This window comes from Pipistrellus kuhlii, unplaced genomic scaffold (assembly GCF_014108245.1).
Source record: "Pipistrellus kuhlii isolate mPipKuh1 unplaced genomic scaffold, mPipKuh1.p scaffold_m20_p_2, whole genome shotgun sequence".
In the NCBI taxonomy this organism is placed as follows: Eukaryota; Metazoa; Chordata; class Mammalia; order Chiroptera; family Vespertilionidae; genus Pipistrellus; species Pipistrellus kuhlii.
In genome coordinates, this window is record NW_023425515.1 from 69,115,367 (window position 1) to 69,122,961 (window position 7,595).

Genomic DNA, 7,595 nt, shown 5'->3' on the forward strand with positions numbered 1-7,595 from the left:
TGGGTGTTGTAGACAAAAGGGTGAAGTGCCAGGATGGAATATGGAAACAGAGATCCAGACCTGCTGCTAGGACTAAGTGTTCCCTCAGAAATTGATCCCCAACCCCCAATTGCATTTCCACTTCTAAAACATACACACAATCCTACACAGACTTTAGTGAATGCCAAAAGTATTTTATTATAAACTAGGAAGAGGAAGCTGAGCATTACTATTTGACATCATTACCTGGATTGTTGGACACTTAGCATAATATATATAATTATAGAGGCCAGGTGCATGAAACTTCATGCACTGGATGGGGGGGAGGGGTCCCTCAGCCTGGCCTGCTCCTTCTCAGGAGCCCTCAGGGGTGGGAGGTGACCCAGAGATCAAAGGAAGGTGATGTTCCCATCACACCTCTACTGCTGTCATTGCTGGCAGCGCAAGCCTCAGCTAGCCCTGGTTACCTGAGCCTCAGGCAGCCCTGGGTGGCTGGGTAGCTGGGCAACCACCATCCAAGGCTTGTCTGAGCCTCAGGACAGCACTGGGTGGCTGGGGTTTGAGGGGACTAGGGGATTCTGGAGGCAGGCACATGAAGCAGCTGTACCTGCCTGGGGGTGGGCCCAGCTGTGCTGCCTACTCGCCACCCCTGCAAGGCTGAGGGGACTGGGCACTGCCATCTTGTGGCTATGGGTGCTGCCATCTTTGAAAGCATGACAGTCAATTAGCATATCCCCTCTTTATTAGATAGGGTACCCTTTTAATTATTTCAACAAAAAGCACTTTTACCATCTTCAAATTATGGAAAATATAAATATATAAAACTTTTATATATTTATATGCATACTAGTGGCCTGGTGCATGAAATTTGTGCACATAAAAGGGAATTAATTAGAGGAACTATTTTAATATTGCAATTTTTATATACATTTTACTAATTTCCATTCATCTCTGAATCTTCTATTATAGAGAATATTGCTATTTTCCATTTCTCTAGAAGAAAGTTAGTAAAATGTATTATATATAAAAATCGCCCACCTGACAGTCTGTGGTGCACCACAGGACCTAGAGTCAAGTCCCTGCCCACCACCTGCACACACTTCGAAAACTCAGGAGACCCAGAACTGGCCAGTCCCACCCCATCAAGCCCCTCCAGGTGGGGGACACAGCCTGACGCCCCCCAGCTTGGCATTAGGACACGGGAGCATGGCCTAACGTGCCCCATCAAGTCCTGCCAAGCAAGGTGTGTCGCCTGAGGTCCCCAGTCAAGCTCTGCTGAGTGAAGGGTGCAGCCTGAAGTCCCCTGTCAAGCCATGCCAGGTGAGGGGCACAGTTTGAGGTATCCTGGTCCAGCACTGGGGTGTGGGTGTGGCCTGAGGTCCCCATCAAGCCTCATGGGGCAAGCCTCGTGGGGCAAGCAGCCTCAGCCAGGCACCATGCAGCCTCAGGTCCCTGCTGTTCAGTTGTGACTTTATGGCATCCCAGCCAATTTTCATATCCCTCTGTTATATAGATAGATAAATTAATATATGAAAATACATATATAAATTATTATATTAAATGTATGTTAAGATGTATAAAATACATGTATTAAAGTATATGTATTATATACATATAAGCATAATTTATACACATATATACTTACTAAATAATCTGTTTCCTCTCCTCCTTTGGTGGGATGCTTGACAATTCCAATATAATTACACTACTGGATAGATCATTCCTTAAAATGAATACTGGGCTCAGACACACTCCTAACATTTCATGAATCCTTCACCTAATTAATAGAGGTGAGTCTCTTAACCTACTGCCCAGGTTCCATGGCAGATTAGTAGCACTATTGCTTTGATGGATCTTTTTAAGTGCTCCTCTTGGGAAAGATATTTGAAAGTCACATTTAAATAAAGATCCAAAAATTACTGAACATTAATTCTCCTCTAGTCTCAAATGCTATTTCTGGCGAAGGTTATGGAGGCAATTTTAATGGGAGAAATACACCATTATTTAGTTGCCCTGATTCCCAATATGCAGCAAAGGATTTTTGCTAATCTTTTATTCCCTGACCTTCTCTAATGATATAATGAATTTCATTCATCTTGGAAACACAGAGAACGAAGTGAAAAAGAAAAGAACTAGAGCTCATGGAAGTTTATTTTATCTCTTCAACCAAAACACAACCCTCGGGGAGGTTGCATCAAAATGCTTGATCAAAGCATTCACATGACTTGAAATTTAATGTTGTATCCAAGAAAATCTTTCAATTTTCTCTCCCTTATCTTACCCTCAAATGATACATTAGAGTGAAACTTAAAGAGGTTTATTTTCTCACATAGAATTATAAAGTGGAAAAGAACCAAAATCCAATTCACTCAAAAAGGAAGTAAAACTCAAGAGTATGAATACTTGCACAAAGATGTGAGCTTGTTAACAGCAAAACCATGACTTAAGAGAAAGTCTCCTGACACCAGTATTCTACCTCTTGCATGAGGCCACTTAAATGCAACTTATGAATTAGTCATGTTATTCTAGAGAGAAAGAGAGAGAGAGGGAGAGAGAAACATTGACTGGCTGCTTCCCACATGCATTCCCACTGGGGATTGTATCAATATAATATATACAACATGAGTATGTGCCCTAATCGAGAATTGAACCTGCCTCCTTTTGGTGTATGGGACAATGTTCCAACCAACTGAGATACATGGAATGGACTAGGACTGAAATAGTCTTTTTCTCTTCTTCTTCTTCTTCTTCTTCTTCTTCTTCTTCTTCTTCTTCTTCTTCTTCTTCTTCTTCTTCCTCCTCCTCCTCCTCCTCCTCCTCCTCCTCCTTATCAAGCATATATACCTTCCCTGTCCTGTCTTAAGACAAAAATTTAAAATTATGTTCAGATGCCAAACAAAAAAATTATGGAATTGCAAGTACATTTAAATTTATCATGTATAAAGTCAAAAGCCCCTTGTGGGAGAAAAACAAAGAGAAAATTAGTTTGAAATGTTTTTAAATTTTACAATACTTTTAAGTAAAGATATATATTCAGAACAACCACCTAAATACTCACTAATGGCAGAGGAAGACATTAAAAATACAAAGTAATGCTAAATCCAACTTTGCAAAGTGTTTCTACTCTCAGGAAGGCAAGAGACCAATGAAGGAAGAAATTAGACTATTGGTGGGTGAGACTGGAAATGAAGATGCTCCGGATGACAAAATTTATCTATTAAAAAGAGAAAGAGGAATATAATTCACATATTAAATGAACACAAAGTATCTGTCATCAAACATTGATTTTGCATTTAAGTAACATTGGGGACCTCAGTCAAAAAGCAAAGATAAGCCAGCAGTGCAAAACCACAGCACTGGAGGGAAATTATCAGAGAATTTTATTTCAGGGAAAATGAGAGCACAGTTTATATACTAGTTAAATAGAAGGCTAGTTTATCTTTCTGTATACAGATGTAAATCCTATTATGTGCACAGGAAGTGCATGCATATCTGGAAGAGCCACTGCTTTCTCCCTTGACTGAGCAAATAGGACTGTGAGTAGCAGCATGCTGGCAGTGATTATGGGTGGTATTAATGAAGTCAGAGCACTGATGGGACTTCTTCTAAGATACTCATCCTCAATGGAAAAGGCCTTTGGGATATAAGCCATGGATCACCTATTTAGCACTGATTTACATGGGGTCCTCAATGGGGAGAGCATTGAATTTGTCCCTAGATCCCAGAATTTCTATCACATGCAGCTACCACAGTAAAGACACAGGAACTTTCTCAGGTAAGCCCCAGTGTCTGCCATGTCAAATATACAACATTCTCTTGGGCTTAAATTTAGTATTGATCTTATTTATAGTTAGTCTTCCTAAGAGTATATTCCACATTCTTTTATAATTACAAATAATACTTAAATTGATTCAAAAATACCATTACCCCCCCTTCAAATGCACATATCTCTTTAATATACACTCAATAAATAACACATAAATTTATATGAAGATTCTCAATAGTCACTAGTAAATATCACAAATAAAAGTGTACACAACTATAACTAATTGAAAGAAGCAGTTAAAAGTGTCCCAGGGGCATCTGTGTTGATTTTTTTTTTTTTTAGCACAAATGCTAATTGCATATTAGGAACTAACTAGAAAGCACTCAGCTGGTAAACACTGTGAAGTTCAAGCTTTATTTGGACTCCATGCCAACTGGTAAGAGGCTCAGTGGGATACTTGCCCAAATATAACACCTGCCAGTCATGGTAGCCCAAAGGGCAGGATCTAGTCTAACACTCTGGGCAGATATTGCACGTATTTCTAACTAGTTCCTCATAGCCAGACTGCTAAGGTTGGCTTACTCCCTATCCCAACCTTATGTCCCCAATGAATAAAGATGTGGAAAAATCTTGGAGAATCCAGGAAGATGATTCAGTCACCAAAGATCAGCCCTAGCACAACAAACTTATAGTATCAGAGAGCACATGAAATCACTTTTGAATCTCTCATTGGATGTGGGACAGGTGAGATATTCCTGAATGTGGGGGAGGGGGACCTTACTGAGGAGAAGAGCTTCTGCTCCTGGATGCTAGCTGGTTATGAATACAGTTGACTCTATAAACTTGTCTAAATAGTTATGAGGCATTTTTTGTTTGTTTTGTTTTGACTTTTAATATTAAAACACTCTCATTCCTTTTCTTCCCATGAGATTTCCTATGAAGTAGGAAAAAAAAATGATGTGTGTCTTGTGTGTTAAGTGGCGTTTACTCTTTGGGACACCCGGGGGGGATGTGTCATGCTTGTGAATGTCATCAGGCAGGCTGTAACGCTCAGCTGGTCTCACTGAAAGTCTATTCTCCACTTAGGGGGTGGTTGGCATTAGTTTTTCTTTTTTGGGAAAAGGTGAAACACAAAGGACAAGGCAATTTGGGGAGAAGTAAGTGAAGGAGCTGCAACTGTTGAGTATAGTGTTCTCCGTTCTTCAGGACTGCAGCTCCCACTTCTGCAGCTGCAGATGGTTAAGAAATTTTAGAATCAGAAATAGTATCGGGTAAGCAGCAACTACACACGAGGCAATAGGGCAGGAAGCAGGACTGAAGGGAGGGGCAGGAAAACAGAGAAATAGTGTGCAAGAACCAAGGGCCATGCCACTAGGGACAAAGACTTGCTGTGCTTAAAGACTTAAGTGTTTGCATTAGCTGAACACAAGTAATGAAACCCCAAAGCCAGGGAAAGTGAATTAAGAGTTAAGAATCCCTCTGTATTCTCAAAACATGTTACAATGCATAACAAATTAGAATTATTCCTCTATTTAAGTGTTTCCATCACTAAATTGCTAGCTTTAAAAAAAATACATATATTTTTTTATTTATTTCAGAGAGGAAGGGAGAGGAAGAGAAATAGAAGCATCAATGATGAGAGGGAATAATTGATCAGTTGCATCCTGCACACTGGGGAATCAAGCCCATAACCAGGACATGGGCACTGACTGGAAATCTAACTGTGACCTCCTGGTTCATAGGTCAATGCTCAGCCACAAACCATGCATCGGGCTAAATTGTTAGCTTCTCTAAGAGCTGGGACCATGTCTTACGCCTCTCTCTGCCTGTCCCCAGCACCTCAGGTAATACTTGGCATAGAGCAGAGGCTCTTTCTCTTATGGAAAAAGAAAGCATAGAGGCTCGTGGAAGAGGCCACTGATTAAGAGAAAGGACACAGTGGCGATATTGAGGAAACTGCCATCGTAGATCTGTCTCTCGCAGTAACCAGTTGTGAGACCTTGGAAAGCCATTTTACATTTCCGAGACTTGTTTTCTTTATTGACAAAATAAATTTTTTTTCCAGATAACTCTAAAATTTTATTACTTTGAAGATGAAATAGGGGAGGGGTGTGTATCCTTATAGTAGTGAAGTACCAGTTCTAACTAGATATGGCACCTTCAAAAATGGTATAAGTTAAAAACACAAGTTTTAGAGATTTTAAAAAAATATATATTTTATTGATTTTTCCACAGAGAAGGGAGAGGGATAAAGAGCTAGAAACATCAATGAGAGAGAGAAACATCCACCAGCTGCCTCCTGCATATCCCCTACCGGGGATGTGCCCACAACCAAGATACATGCCTTGACCAGAATTGAACCTGGGACCTTTCAGTCTGCAGATCGATGCTCTATCCATTGAGCCAAATCGGTTTCAGCATGTTTTTGAGATTTTAACTCAGCTCAAAAGTATACTAACCACTTAAAATTAAATCAACTACTGTCTCAACAATAATGTTCATCTCTCTAAATCCCTCCCAAATGAAAATATACTGTTCTTACCATTCCCATGTAAAATATCTGAGGTTGTTATTGTTTTGTACTAGTTTCATTTCTGGTTGGAAAGTGAATTACTAATGTTATATGTAAAGTTGAGGAGGTCTTTGTAAAAGAAATTAAAAATTATATGTATTCTGAATGTCTTCCCTTTTTTCCATTTCTCCAAATATTTATTTTTTGGGGAAAGGAGTCAATCTTGAGGAGTTCAGAACATAAAGCAGAGAAGTATGGAGAAAATAAATACAAATGTCAGCTGTTTTGCTAATTGTTTTATAACCACAGCAAATGAGTACATAGAATACCCTATGTATAAAACAACACAATAAACGTTCAAGATCAAGGTGTTTCTTTAGGCAGAGCTGAAGATTTCAGTCTCTGGTACTTGAGATTTAGATGACAGTGCTTGTTTTGGGATGGATCACTGGGTATGTGGCATAGTCCATGCTTTTAGCCAAATTTGAATAGTAGAATGGTCACTTAGCCCAGGGAGAAGTAGACGAGGTGCTCAGTTTTATGTGTCAGGTAACTGCCAAAGTTCCTCCACTCTAAGTGGAGCTAGAATCCTTGTCAAACTCTTTTTTCATAAGGGCTGAAATGTCCTTCTCTATGTTATATTTCTCCAAAGCCTGAATAGCATATTCCTCAGAGTCCTGTTGGATCTCCTCCAACGCATTGGCATTTTTGATCACCGCCCCTTGGTGGCACATGGTTACAGTGGAGAAGCAGCTGGCTGACTGCAAGGGTCTCCAGAGGGAGGGACTGACTGGGCTCAGCTCCTGAGGGAGAAGCCGTGGCTACCAAAGCTGGGGTGTGCATCTCTATTCTGAATGTCTCTATTCTCCCAAAATGGGGGAGTTTTATAAACACCGGGAACATTTAAAATGAATTGTGTAAGGGCATATTTATTTGTTTAATTATCTGTGTAAGCCATAGTATAATGAAAATATTGTAATTGTGCCACTTTTCAAAGAAACACTAAGGAGAAAATTGTAAACATCATGGATGGGGAATTATGCACACAAAGACTAATAGCTACAATAATGTTATTCAGAACTGTGCTGGTAATTTGCCCCTGAGGGGGTAAATTTGGAGAAAAATATGCATAAGGTTTAGTCATGTGACTAACACTTAATGGGTGTTGTACTGCAAAAGCCTTACACACCACATTGAACATTTAGTAATAATTATTTATTTTAGTTATTCTCCTGGTACCTCTCTAGTATCTGCAATTGCTATGGTCTCAATAACAGCATCTTTTGTATGGCACCTGCCCAACAAGTAAAATGCACTGGTGGTTTACAACATAGAATT

At 39.8% G+C, this 7,595-nt stretch overlaps 1 pseudogene; it reads right to left on the reverse strand.

Moving 5' to 3' along the window:
• Nucleotides 1–6,731: 6,731 nt before the first annotated feature.
• On the reverse strand, nucleotides 6,732–6,991 carry LOC118723605 (annotated as a pseudogene).
• Between the last annotated feature and the right edge of the window lie 604 nt (nucleotides 6,992–7,595).